Source organism: Cornus florida, unplaced genomic scaffold, assembly GCF_030987335.1.
Source record: "Cornus florida cultivar Cherokee Brave unplaced genomic scaffold, ASM3098733v1 CherokeeBrave_3.0.0_Hap2_Chr09, whole genome shotgun sequence".
NCBI classification, from domain to species: domain Eukaryota; kingdom Viridiplantae; phylum Streptophyta; class Magnoliopsida; order Cornales; family Cornaceae; genus Cornus; species Cornus florida.
This window is the reverse complement of record NW_026775579.1, coordinates 3,086,871-3,101,957: the sequence shown is the minus strand read 5'-3', so window position 1 is coordinate 3,101,957 and position 15,087 is coordinate 3,086,871.

Sequence of the window (15,087 nt, the reverse complement as noted above, 5' to 3'; positions counted from 1 at the left end):
GCATACGGAGCGTTAAGGATCCATCTCTCCAATGGATCCCGATCCTGGTTCGTCTAGCTATCGACATTAAATTTAGCAAAGCAAGGGAAGAAATTCTTTCGATGTTCCAAGCTTCCCTACCTTCTCAAATTGCTCGTGCCTTGAAATTTTCTGGGAAATGGTTAAGAAAAGCCAAAAATTTAATTTTTCTGGAAATCTCTTCAGTCGTGTTCCAAAATTTTAGACTGGCTTTTTAGACCTTCTTAACTCTAATTTTCATTCCCGGAAGTTTCCATCGCTTTCTAGCAATTTCACCGCATCTTGGGAATGCTACTCATGTGCATAATGTCTCATTTTTAATGCATTTTTGAAAAAATTTCGCAAAATCATCCATGCATTGAAATTCTTGCACTGTTTAAAATTTTTTCCATGCATTTGCAATGTTTGAAAATTTTTCAAAATTCCCCATGCATTGTCCCATGCAAAATTTCAATTTCTTTCCATGCATGCAAAGCTTCAAAAAATCCATCCATGCATTAGATTGGAATAATGTGCAAAGTTTTAAAATTTTCCATGCATGGCTTGAATTGAAGCTGCTGCTTGCAATGATTTTTCAATGCATGGGAATGACATGAAAAATTTTCGATGCATGGAATGGCATGCAAAGTTTTCAGATATTTTTCCAACTGCCATGCAAAGCTTTAAAAATCTTTCCATGCATGGGAATGGCATGCAAAGTTTTCAAAATTTTCCTAAAAATCTATCCATGCATTGGATTGGAATAGCATGCAAAGTTTCCAATGATTTTCCAATACAAAGTCTCCATTTCTTCCCATGCATGCCAAGCTTGAAAATTTCATTTTTGAGAAATTCATCCATTTTGCATCATGTTGCAATGTATCAAGCTTGGAAAATTTTCCATTGGCATAATGTTGCAATTGTTCAAAAATCCTTCCCAGTGATTTCATCCGCCTAGCATGCTCACTGCCTCCAGTTCGAGGGCTCTAGCACCCATTCCGAGTGCTCAACATTTCATCTCATAAGCCTCTTCTTTTTCCCGAGCTTACTGATCCAATTTTGAGCACTCGAATTGGCATTTCGAGTGCTTGACATCCCTCCACATCTTGGCCATTCTCTCTACCCCAAGCTCGAGCACTCCAGCTTTCTCTTTGGAGTGCTCGAATTTTGCTCCATCCCATACTAACCTCCCTCAATCTCACTGCCCAATTTCCGAGCACCTCTTGCACCCATTTGCAGTGCTCGAGCCCAACACCAACCACTCATCCCTCTTAACCGAGCCTCACCAACATCCACACAAACCAACCAACCCACACACAACCCATCTTTCCCTCTCTGCCACTCAACCACTCCATCCCTCCATAACCAAACCACCACACAAGGAAATGCATTCATGCATGCACCACCACTTCCACCCCACATTTCCCACCATGCATGCATGCATGCACCTCTCCATACATGCTTATCCATTTCCTTCCACTCCCCATGCATGCTTACCCACCCATCCATCAATCTCTCATCCACATCTTCCATTAACCACAAATAATGGGCCTTGTGTTCTCCATTGTTGGGTAAGTGTCTAACCCTCTTTTTCTTTCAATTTCTGATCAATGGAGGATGGGATTGCTTGTGTTAAGGATTTGTGATTGTTTGGGAGTTGTGTATTGCATTTGCAGGGCCAAATTTTTGGATTTTCTCATCTCTAATCAACCTTTGGCCCTCTTCCTTTTTGTCTTGCACACCACGTGTTTGACGAATTGCCTAAGCCAACTTCATCTCTCTAAATGCACGGCTTTTGGCATTATTTTGTTTTCCATTTTAAAGTTATGACTCATGTGTGCCAATTTGTATTTTGTATGGATTTTTACCTTGCAATAACATTCATCTTAGTGTTTTCATTTCTGTTTTGATTTTTCTTAAAAGACCTATGCTTTTACTTGTGTATATTCGTTGTATTTTGATAGGTCTTCATGTCCAAGTTTGGGGGACGCAGTTGCGCACTCACATAGCTGAACATCTTCGCCTTTGTCACTCCACTTGGTATTATTGTTCATTTCCCCCCTCTCTGCGCTTATTTTGCTGTACTTGTCTTCTCACATTGAGGACAATGTGACATTCAAGTTTGGGGGTGCATTTATGCATTTTTGGTTTCATAATTTTTGCTAAGCAATGATAATGGAATTTGAAACCTGTTGGAGATGAAAGCATATGTTTAAAACTTTGTGTATAGAAGCAGCTGATATTTTTGAAAATAAAGAAAATTTGAGTTGAAATGATCATGTAGATTCAAATTAGTCTGTATAAATGTCTCAATTAAATTCTCGCTGGATTTGATACTCTTTTAAGCTTCACAATGCACAGATGCACATTGGAAACTTAACTGTGAGGCATGCAACTTAATCGACCTTGACCTTGGCCTAGTTAATCTGATTTGATGAACCTAATAGATGAATAACTTTGGCATGATTTATTTTGAGCTAAAAAAAAAAGAAAAAAAAAAAAAAACTGAGAAGGAAAGAAAATAATGACCAGTTGACGTTCGTAGCCTTTCCAACTCGAGCTATTAAGCCCTAGGAGTGTCTCTACACTTAACTCCCTAAAGCCGTCTGATTTGGAAGATGTTGGCCTAACGCTTGCTACAGGAGTTGGTTAGAAAGCTTAAAGGACTTAAACATTGCACGGTCATTCAAAAAAATTGTAATAAGCATGGTTCGTTGGAGTTCGTAGCCTTTCCAACTTGAGCTATTAAGCCCTAGTAGTGTCTCTACACTTAACACCCTAAAGCCGTCTGGTTTGGGAGTTGTTGGCCTAACGCTTGCTACATAAGTTGGTTAGAAAGCTTAAGGGACTTCAGCATTGCACAACCATTCTATGTTTCGCTTATGAGTTACAATAAATTGTCAACAAGCAATAAAAGTTGTCTTGTAAATAAAATCATGCCTTAGGGACCTCATTTAAAGGGGAATTCAATGATTTGAAAACTTGTGCTTTGGAATTGGAAAAGAAAGTAAAAGCCGCATGTTGAGAATCCAATTCACTTTCACTGAAGCTAGAGTTGATTTCCATTCAAGAGATGATAATTGAGTTATTTATATAGACTTTGATGTTGATGCATGTATGTGGAAATGTATTTAGCCAATTTTTGTATCAATGCTTCATATATGCAAGGTAGTTTTCCCAATGACCCCATCTCCAGTTTTTGTCTGTTTCAAGTTGTCTTTGAGCTATGTATCTATCTCATTTTACCATGGATGATATTTTTGTAGTAGCATGCCCATGGTTGTCTTTTCATTAAGTTTTTCATTGTAGTTTTGCTAAGGGACTAGCAAAATGTAAGTTTGGGGGTGTGATAAGCGCCGAATATTGCATATTCAAGCGCCCTTAATTGCATTAGTTAAGTCCATTGTTCGTTTAATTATGTAAATTACTTTCATTTGTATGTTTTTGTGCATTTTCAGGTTCAATTGCAATAAAGGAGCAAGAAGGGTGTTTTGTAGAGTTTTTGAATATCAAGGTCACAATGCTGAATTTCTGGCAGCAGTGGAACCTGGACTTTACTCGCCATTTTGACCTTGAAAACTCAAGAACTGGACTTCCCTCATAACATGACATATTTAGAGCTCTGAATCAGCTTTCCAAATCTTCAAGCGGTTCGTCATTCGGAATTTGAAGCAGAGAGTTATGATCTTCTTATCATAGGTGCTCAGAACTGCCTGGCAGCAATGAATTTCTGCCTTGCTCTTCAATTTCGACCAATCATCCTTGAGAATTGGATCTCCACCAAAACATGAAGTTTTTCGAGCTCTGAAATAGCTTTCCAAATCTTCAAACGGTTCATCATTTGGAGTTCCGAGCGCAAAGTTATGGCTGTTTTACCAAAGTAGGTCCGGGCGGAGCAAACCAAGTATAAAGCATTCTGGCCAATTTTCGAGTGCTCGAGGCCTTATTTCGAGTGCTCGAAATTAGGGCAGATTGCTTCACGAGATCAGCAGTGGAGTCAGGACTTTGCTTGCCATTTTGACCCAGAAATGTCGAGAACTAGACTTCCATTATAACATGAAAGATTTAGAGCTCTGAATTAGCTTTCTAAATCTTCAAACGGTTCATCATTCGGAGCTCGGAGCAGAGAGTTATGGCCTTGTTACCAGAGATGCGCAGAAGTGCCTGGCAGCACTGAAGTACTGCCTTTCTCCCCATTTTCGACCAACCAGACTTAAGATTTGGGTCTTTATCGAAACATGAAGTTTTTAAAGCTCTGAATCAGCTCTCCAAATCTTTAAACGGTTTGTCATTCGGAGTTTAGAGCGCAAAGTTATGGCCATTTCATTAAAGTAGGTTTGGGCGAAGTAAATGAAGCATGGAGCTTTTTACACTAAATTCGAGTGCTCGAGGCCCTATTTCGAGTACTCGAAATTTGGGCAGTTTGCTCCACGAGACAGCCCACTTGTGCTCTGAAATTTCCAACTTTGGATTTCCCTATTAATGAGGTGGTTGGGGATGTTTTTGGAGGAGAGAGAGAGCCTAGTTTGGTGGTAGATAAGAGGGATAAGAGCCACACATTTCATGAAGCTTCATTTTTACAAGATAGAGGAGAGAGAAGAGAGCAAGAAGGAGGAGTTCTTGAAGCTTCAAGGAGGAAGCTCGAAAATGGAGGGGAAAGCCTTGCTTCTTCCTTCATCTAGGGCCACCATGGGTAACTAAACCTCCTCTAGGGAGGTGATGAAGCTCCATTTTGTAAGCTTTGCTTTGTTTTGATTTATATTTGGGGGTTAATATATGTATGTAATCCTTCCATGAACTATAGCTCTTCATTTGATGTAATGAATTTCAATATCTATACATAATCATCTTGAGTTAAATATCTTGTCTTAGATGGTTTTTCTCTTATGATTATATTGCTACATTTTCATAGTGACAATGGAATGGAGTTTATGGAAGTGTTGTTAATGGCATGATAGTTAGGAGATTTGATAATCTATTGCTTAGGATCTTCCTTTGATAGATTATTCTTGGATTCTATGTCATGTGCTTCTACTATGTGATTAAGGGCTTGATAACTCTATGCTTAGTGAGTATGTCTAAGGTTACAACCTAGTTTAGGTCACCAAAACATGCAATGCTTTGATAGGTTATTCTTACCTATTGATTTCATAAATTTCTTGAAGGGAATGTAATAATTTGTGTTGTTGCATCCCATGGTTATACATATATGTTATTCCCCTAAGTAAATCATATCCTAGCATGCTTATTGATGGTTGTGGAGTCTCTTCCCTAGTCTCTTCTCTATTGTTCTATTTCATCCTAAATTCCTTGCAAATTAGTGTTTTATGCACTTTGAATTCCTAATTTAAGTGACAACAAACAAAACCTTTATGAACACCCCCTCATCATTCTAGAAAGATTCTAGACACTAAGGTTGCCTTAAGACTAGCGCAGTCCCAGTGGTTCGACTTACCCGACCAATAACCCTATTTTACAATGATTCGTGCTATTGCGAAGGTTGATGTATAGTTGATCAACCGATCAAGTTCTGAGGTAGCCTCCTTAATGTCGTGGTGTCTCCATAAGACCTTAACCAGTGGAATGGTCTTGGTCCGCAAGACCTATTCCGTGAATCAAGAATCTGGACCGAACCTTCCTCGTAGGTCACATCCTCATCAATGACCACGTCAGTCCACAGCAGGACATGTGATGGGTCCGGCTCGTACTTCCTCAGCATAGAAACATGAAACATGTCGTGAACCCTATCCAGGTCTGGCAGCATTGCCAAATGATAAGCAACTTCACCGACGCGCTCCAAAATCTCAAATGGTCCAATGAACCTAGGGACAACTTGCAAGTCTGTCGAAATCTCAGAAGTCCTTTGCACGGAGAAATCTTAAGAAGGACATGGTCCCCTACCTTAAAAGGCAAGGATCGTCTCCTCCTGTCAGCGTAACTCTTCTGTTTGTTCTATACGGCAGCCAACCGCTGCCGAATCAACTTGATTTTCTCTGTAGTCTCAATGAAAATGTCGAGACCCAAGGCAATGGTATCACCGACCTTGGTCTAACAAACTGGAGATCTGCAAGGTCTGCCATACAACGCCTCAAAAGGTGCCATTCCAATACTGGTCTGGTAACTATTGTTATAGGCAAACTCAACTAAATGTAAGTAGTCCTCCCAACTACCATCAAAATCTAAGATACAAACCCGTAACATATCCTCCAATATCTGAATGGTGCGCTTTGACTAACCATCAGTCTGAGGATGGAATGCCGTATTGAAATGAAGCCCCGTATCAAGAGCCTCTTGAAAACTCTGCCAAAAGCGAGACGTGAACCGCGGATCCCTATCCAAAACAATGGATATAGGAACCCCATGAAGCCTAACAATTTGCCTCACATATAGTCCACTTAGTCTCTCTACACTATATGTCCCTGCCATGGGCAAAAAGTGAGCCGTCTTAGTTAACCTGTCAACTATGACCCATACGGCATCATTCCTTGCCTGAGACCTCGGAAGTCCCGTTACGAAATCCATAGTGATATGCTCCCATTTCCACTCAGCTACTGGTAATGGTTGCAATACTCCTGTCGGGCACTGATGCTCTGCCTTCACTTGTTGACAAGTAAGACATCGAGCCACAAACAATGAGACATCCCGTTTCATGCCCTGCCACCAAAACTGTCGCTGAAGATTGTGATACATCTTCATACCACCAGGATGAACTACGAGCCGAGAGTGGTGGAAATCCCAAAGAACATCTTCACGACAAGATAAAGGAACAAACATCATCCCCTTATACCTAAGACCACTGTCTGAATGTAGGGTCCAACCCTCTATATCCTCACCGCCTGAAATCCGAACGTGGATGGCCTTCATCTCCCCATCCTCTAACTGTGCCTCGATAACTCTGCTAACAAGAGCTGGTTGAGCCATAAGGCTAAACAAAATAGCCGGTGAAACATCCACATAAGACTGTAAACCAAGATCTGCAAGCTCTTCTAGTATCTTCCATCTATAAATTGAAACGCTAACAAGAGTCCCCCGTGACTTCCTACTCAATGCATCGGCCACTATATTGGCCTTACCTGGATGGTACTGTAATTCAAAGTCATAATCTTCCATGAACTTAACCCATCTGTGCTATCTCAAGTTCAAATCCTTCTGAGAGAAAAGATACTTGAAACTCTTGTGATTGGAGAAAACCTCAAACTTTTCCCCGTATAAATAATATCTCCACTCTTTCAGGGCAATGATAACTGCTGCCAACTCCAAATCATGTCGGGTAGTTCAACTTGTGAGTCTTCAACTGTCGAGACCTATAAGCAACCACCTGTTCTGTCTGTATCAAAACGTACACCAAACCTTCCCGTAAAGCATCACAAAAGATCACATAACCCAAACCACGTTCAGGAATGATCAAAACTGGAGCCGATGTCAACCTGACCTTCAACTCCTAAAAAGCAAACTTAAAGGCCTCATTCCATACGAACTTGACCCCTTTGCGGGTAAGTCGAGTCATAGGTGCCGCTAAACGAGAGAAGTCCCGAACAAATCTCCGGTAGTAGCCAACTAGGCCAAGAAAATTCTGAATCTCAAACACCGTCTTCGGACGTTCCCAATCTAGCACAGACTCAATCTTTGACGAATCTACTGTAACACTGCCCCCTGACACAACATGTCCAAGGAACTTCACTTCCAATAGCCAAAATTCTTATTTCTCGAACTTAGTGTACAATCAATTATCTTTAAGGATCTGTAATATTGTCCTCATATGATACTCATATTCCTTTACCGAAGTTGAGTATACGAGAATGTCGTCGACGAAAACCACAACGAACTGATCAAGATGATCACTGAATACATGGTTCATCAAGTCCATAAAAGCTGTTGGAGCATTGATGAAACCAAATGGCATCACTAGAAACTCATAATGGCCATACCGTGTGCCAAAAATGGTCTTGGATATATCCTCATCCTTAACCCTTAATTGATAGTAACCAGATCTCAAATCAATCTTAGAAAAACAAGTGGCTCCCTTTAACTGATCAAACAAGTCATCAATCCTAGGCAAAGGATATTTGTTCTTGATCGTAACATAGTTCAGCTTGCGATAATCGATGCAAAGTTTCAAAGACCCATTCTTTTTCTTCGTAAAAAGAACCGGTGCTCCCCAGGGTGAAGCACTAGGACGAATAAAGCCCTTAACTTTCAAATCATCCAATTGAGCTTTCAGCTCATCCAACTCTGCCGGTGCCATACGGTACGGTGCTACAGAGATCGGCGTAGTACTGAGAATGACATCAATGGCAAAGATAACTTCTCGAAGAGGAGGAAGTTTTGTCAACTCCTCCGAAAAGACATCCAAAAACTCATCTACAACTGTTGAAAAAATGCGGCCCAAGCTGCTGTCCTCCACAGCCAATAGGTTAGCCAAGTAAGACTTGTGGCGACTTCGGTCACTAATACTAAAAACAATTACCGGGTAGGAATCGCTTTGATCTCCTATGAAGTGAAAACAGTTTCCCTTAGAAGTACAAACAGTCACCCTCCCGCGGACGCAGTCGATCGTAGCACGAAAGAAGGATAACCAATCCATCTCGAGAATGACGTCAAAGCCCATCATATCAAAAACAACAAAATCGAACTCTAAGGTCTGCCCAGCTATCTTAATAGCACAACCATGACAAACATGGTCTAAAAACACTAGACCCCTACTGGTGTGTCAACACAAAGGAAACCATCCTGCAGTGTGACTTCCAGCCCCAAGGAATGTGCAAATGAAGCATATATGAATGAATGTGATGCACCTATGTCAATAAGAACTCTAGCCCAAGAACTAAAGACTAGAAAGATACCTCGAATTGTAGAAGTCTTAGTAGAGGTATTGGCCTGTGGTAGTGCGTAAGCCCGTCCCTGAGCCCCAAACTGCTATGAACTGCCCTGCTGAGCTGGCTGATATCCGAAAGTAGTAGGTGTAAGGCCTCTACCCGGATACGAACTGACTGGTGCAGCTGGCTATGGTGCTTGAGGCACCCTGAAATCTGACTGCACAACTGCTGATTGTGCAGGTGTGGCCTGTGAACCTGCACCACTTTGTGCCCTGCTCCGTAGGTGAGGGTAATCCTTCCTCATGTGACTGGGCTGCTTGTAATAGTTACAAGTCCCCTGAAACCCCTTCGTCGAGGCTATAGGCTTACTAGCCTATGATTAATTGGCTTGTGGCTGAAGCCGTGGGCAGCGAGGCTTGATATGCCCCGGCTGCGATAGCGGTGATAGATCACTCCCTAGGCTGACCCCGAAGATACTGGAACTGCAGATGCAGACCGAGCCTGCTGTGACTGTCCCTGAGTACTTAAAATGTCCCCAGCCTTAGCCTTCTTCCACTGACCCCCAACAGATACTGATGGAGCCTCTCTATGGGACTACTTATATGAACCTTTGATCCTGTGCTGATCTCGGTCCTTTGCCTTAACCATCATAGCCCTCTGAACCACCTCTCCGTAAGTCCTTAAATCTAATACTGAAATCTGTGGCCTAATATTAAGATGCAACCCATCCTGAAACTTCCTTGCCCTGAGCTCATCAGTAGATACCATATCCGGTGCATAGTGGGAAAGAGAAGTGAAGCGTGTCTCATACTCAATGACACTCATCATGCCCTAATAGAGACCTGTGAACTGTACTCTAATGTTCTGGATCGTAGCCCTCGAAAAGAAGTGGTTGAAGAACAATGTCCTGAACTCCTCCCAAGTCATCATCTCCATATCATGGATATTGGTCATAGACCTCCACCAGATATCGGCATCTCCCATGAACATAAAGGCATAGAGGCTGTCAAGGAGATCCTCCATCAATCTGTAGGTACTGCCATGCTATCAAGCTTGCGTACCATGAGGTCAAACCATGCCTCTGAAGCAAGCGGATCCATACTCCCTGCAAATTGGTCGATCTTAACCCGCTGTAACTTTATGAAGTAATCCAATGCCTCATTAGCAACTGGTGTCAGTGTTGGCGCCGGTACCAGAATCTGTATCCCTGTAATATGCTGACGAAATGTTAGGTGAATGGACTCTGACATCCCCAGAGCCACTCCCTATGCGATCTGCTCCTCATAAGTCAGCGCTCGTGGTGGATTAGGATCCACGCCACTAGGTCGAGCCCTGGGCCTCCCTGGACCCCGTGCAAGCCCGGTGTCTGCAACATGCTCCTCAACCTGCTCATCCACTCCGACGCGACGAGAAGACTCTCTGCGAGTCATAACCATGGTGCTACACACATAAGGGACAATGTCAACAATAATGTAATCCATTAAGACCCAATGCAACTCACGCCATGAATGCACGAAATAAGTAGCACATACTAGAAGCAAGAAATGTATGCAACATACAGTCATGCTAAAATATGCAAGCATATTCAACATGATAACACCAGACAAGCATATACACATGCTAAAGCCTATAAGCATATACAGCATGATGAAATAATTAAGGTAAACCCCTAGACATACTGCCATATAAGTACATAGACATGTTATTAAACCAAAATATGTTATCAAGAAACATGTCAACATATTGAAGCAAGTTAACAAAAGCATGATATGTACCCAAAACTCGTCGTCCTAAGGTTTTCGAACCTAAGAGCTCTGATACCAGCTGTGACGGCCCTGGTTTTTAGGCCAGTGCGTCCCATGCTGACCCGTTATCGGATCCGAAATGCGGAAGCTAAAAATAAATAAGTCCTTTGAGATGTATGTCATCCCTAAGACACGAGAATGATATACTGAGAAGTCCTATGACTTAGCGAAAGAAAGACTTAAGCTAGAGTTTCAAACCCGTCAAGAATTGAGCTAAGGGTAAAATGGTCATTTCATAGAGAAATGGATGCCACCAAGTATACCATTGGAAAAATAACAAAAAATTAATAAAGTTGGACTCAAGAATCGTCTGATTTGGAGTCCGGACAGAAAAGATGTGAAAATAGAACAAAGTGGCAATCTCCGTTTAAGAGATACCACTACCTTGTCTCACTAAAATTGCAATAACTCTCACTACGGTTAGATTTTTGATGTACGGTTGGTACCATTGGAAAGCTAACTTCAAGCTCTTGAATTTAGACTTAAGAAAGACTTGATTTGGATTAGAAATGAAGGAGATATGGTCCTCTAAAGTTGACTCAAGAAAGCTGTCCAAGAAATTGAAAAGGATTCATGCTCCAGGGAGGATCAGCCAACTGACGACAAGGATCAGCTGGCCTAAACCCAATCATTAGCCGATCGAACCCCAATCATCAGCAGGCCAAAATGACTTTTTTCACTAAAAAGCCTCATAGAATTGGTCTCGAGCATGTGTCAGCCTGCTGATGCCTGTTGTCAGCCGATCGATGCACCTAAATGCAGCAGAAAGCTGCTGCTGCAAAGTGAGGGAGAGGTGCTCAGCCCAGTTCTAAGGTTCTACATGCATTCCGTATGATTGAAATACGTTTGAAAACATTTCCTAGCCTTATGCAAGCATCTATAACATGCAAAATCCAAAGGAAACTTTAAATGATACCCCAATGCATGAATGTTGCCTAAAATTCCATAAATCATCCAAAAATAGTTCAAAAGTTGAAACTTAAGAGTTTTGTGAAATGTGACCATGTGCGCATACGTAAAATGATAAAATAGACGAGCTACAATGGCCTACGGCCTCATGGTATGCCATGCGTAAAATATGACCCTCCAACCCTAGAATCCTCATAAACAAACTATGAAAATAAAGTAACATACATGTCATATAAACGTCTTTGGCCCTTAGCCTCATTACATACAACTCCAAAGAGTATCAAAAGGTGCACTTAAGTGCACATTACATAGTTTGAACAATAAATACATGTTTTGACAAAATAAGCCAAAATGGAGTATGATATGCTAATAAGTGCATATTCTAATATGGCAAAAATGCTTAAAGTAGTCAAACAAGCCTAAGAGTGTTGTGCATCCCACAATAATGCTTCTTTACCTGAAAAATAACCCGATAAGTTTGGGGTGAGTAAACAAGTTTACTCTTAGGGAATGAGCATGTATAAAAGTAACTTTATACAACTTTGCAATTTGATGTAAATCAATTCATAATGTTAAACCGACATTGGAACTTCCAACACAACACAATAAGATGCAAACTCACAAAGTTATCAACTTGGAATTTAAAGTTCGAAATCAAACCAAAGTAGATAGTTGGATATCGCTCGGATTAAAACTGTACTCTTGGGATCACTTTATGGCTACTAACCTATAGGTACCTTCCCCTAGTCCACGCTATAGTGTAGGGCGCTCTCTATCTCCCATACTAGAACCAAGTCTTAGCCAAGTCAAGTTCTTGATGATATCCCAAGTTCCTAAAATCAATAAGTTGAACAACAAGTCATGATATATGATAAAAACACAAAAGCTTCATGAAATACATGACTAAATCATTAGAACAATAAAATATAAATTAATTAAACTAATTAATTAATTTCTCTAGATTTGAAGAGTTATTTAAATGATCCCAAATTAATATATAATAAAGAGTAAGTTATGGCCATGCCATTTATCAAGTCTAAAATGGAATACAAGCATGGTATAATTAAGTAGAATTTAAATCAATTTAAATTAAGTAAATCTCTAGATTTAAAAGCTCATTTAAATCATGCCAAATTAATATACAACAGAGATCAAGTCATGGCTATGCTATATACCAAGTCTAAAGTGAGTTATATGTAAGCTACTATTAATCTTTAATTTCTCAAATTAGTAAAAGTCATGCATAGAACTTATACATCACTACAAAAGCAATTAATTCACTTAGATAATAAACTAGAACACCCTCTACCTCGCAAGAGGATCGTTTCTCTTGAATCCAAGGGAAGCAAATGAATTCCAAGTTTTCCTTCTAGGGTTATGAAGAGGAGAGTGAGAGGAAGCAAAATTATTCTAAGCTTAAGGGTCTAAGATGAGTGGAAGGAGGCTAAAAATGAAGTCAAAAGCTTTAAATCAAGCTTTGCTCCAATGGTGGCTAGGTTAGGGTTTGAGGGGAAAGAGATGAAATGAAATCAAAGTGCAAACTGTAAGCTAAATGTGGTGGAATCCTCCACTCATTATGTGCTCTTACAATACCTCTCACACACACACTAATGCAAGACCAAATATGAATCCTACACTTGTCACAAATTCATGGTTCCTTCCTAGGCTTAATCCTAAGCCTACACTTGTTAACCATCCAAGCCAACAAGTGTACCTATTCTAGGCCAACAAATGGGTGAATCTTTACCCTCCATGTGTCATCAAACTAAGCTTCTAAGTGGTTCCATTATAAGATCAACAAGTGGCACCATGATAGTGTGACACTTGTCACATTTTTTTAAAATTGCAAAAAGGCCCTTTTCCAAAATATCTTTCAAATTAAATTACAAAATGGTCCCTAAGACGAAAAATAATAACTTCGCATAATTATACAAAACCCCAAAAGTCAAGAATATTTCTAATAAACTACGCATCCATACCCTTTACAAGAAAATTAAACATCTAGCATGTTTTTCTACAAAAGTAAAAATATAGATATCATGGAAATTAAATATCATGGATGTATGCCAAGCCGGAATCAAATCCGAGCACAAAAAGTGAGGTTATGCAAGAAAAATGATAAACGAGAAAAGGACGAAATAGGGAAAAAGTTGAAAAAAGAAATTGCTGAAAAAAGAAGTAAAGGAAAATGACCAGGTCATTACACAAAATATCTCAAAAATTTAATTACACAAATAATCCCGAAATATGAAAATGTTTCCGAAGAAACTATGCAATCATACCCCTAGGAAATGAAATTAAACAAGCATGCTTTTCTACTCAATTAAGCTATGCATTGACAATAAAATAAAATCATGTAAAGGCATGAGATGCCGGGAATCGATTCCGGATACCAAACCCTACCTCAAGTCCTACAAAACCCTAAGGCAACAAGAAAAGAAATAATTAAATAATGAAATAAATAAAATAAAATAAAATAAAAATGTGCCGAAGAAAGGAAAAAAGATGACACGGTCATCACATCTACACCCTCCATGAGTGGCTAAGCTTCTCCCTAGGGCTTGGATGAGTCCTAAGCTTGTAATCTAAACCCTTGTCTTTCATCTTTTCGGGGAATTAAATGTTGTAATTGATGCTATAGTCTTATGTATATAATGAAATTTGGGTTTTCCTATGATTTCTATGGTTAATTCTTCCTACTAATTCTCTAGGTTGGTTGCACGTTTATGTGTGATGAATTGAGGATTATGTCTCTACACTAGATACATTTGTTAATTGGATTTAGTGATGGTTATGCATGGTTTTTATTAGATGTAATTGGTAATTAATTTGATAGATTATGCTAGCTTATGCTTGATGGATTGCACTAGACCTTTAGTTTAATTGTTACTTAATTATAGTTTCATTACATTTTAATTGTAGTTAGGTAGACAATCCATGCTTGAATTTGATAATCCATTCTTATTATTGCAAATTGCATTATTTTCTAGATTGATGTGTGCTACAATTGTTGATTAATTAGATGGTTTATGCTTAGACTTGATGAATTGCACTACACCTTAATTCATGCTTGTAGTTAAGTAGAGAATTCATGCTTGAATTTGATATCCATGCTCATTATTGCAATTAGTAGCCACATTTTGTTTACAACATGATTTTTCCCCTATTAGTTAAAGGCATGTGTGATACACCTTGATTCTAGAGCCACGGGTGATCAAGTCCGAGCACAGATCCGATGGATATCAAACAATTAAAGTATTTAATCAAACACAGAATATAAAATGAATTAAGAATAAATAAATAAGTGGAAAAAAACTAAGTACTAAATCCTTAAATAAAAATAATTAATCCTCCAAATGAAATGTCCAAAACCTCTGATAACATTACAATTTGGGAATCCATCTAGTGGACCCCTAATAAAATCCCAACTAAAAAAAATTGAAAAGAAATATAATCCGAAACTAAAACATAAAGAGAATCCTACGTAGAATCGGAAAAATGATGTGGACTATCTCTGCTCAGCATGAACAAGCTCTATGTTGGAAACTGACGGACACCTG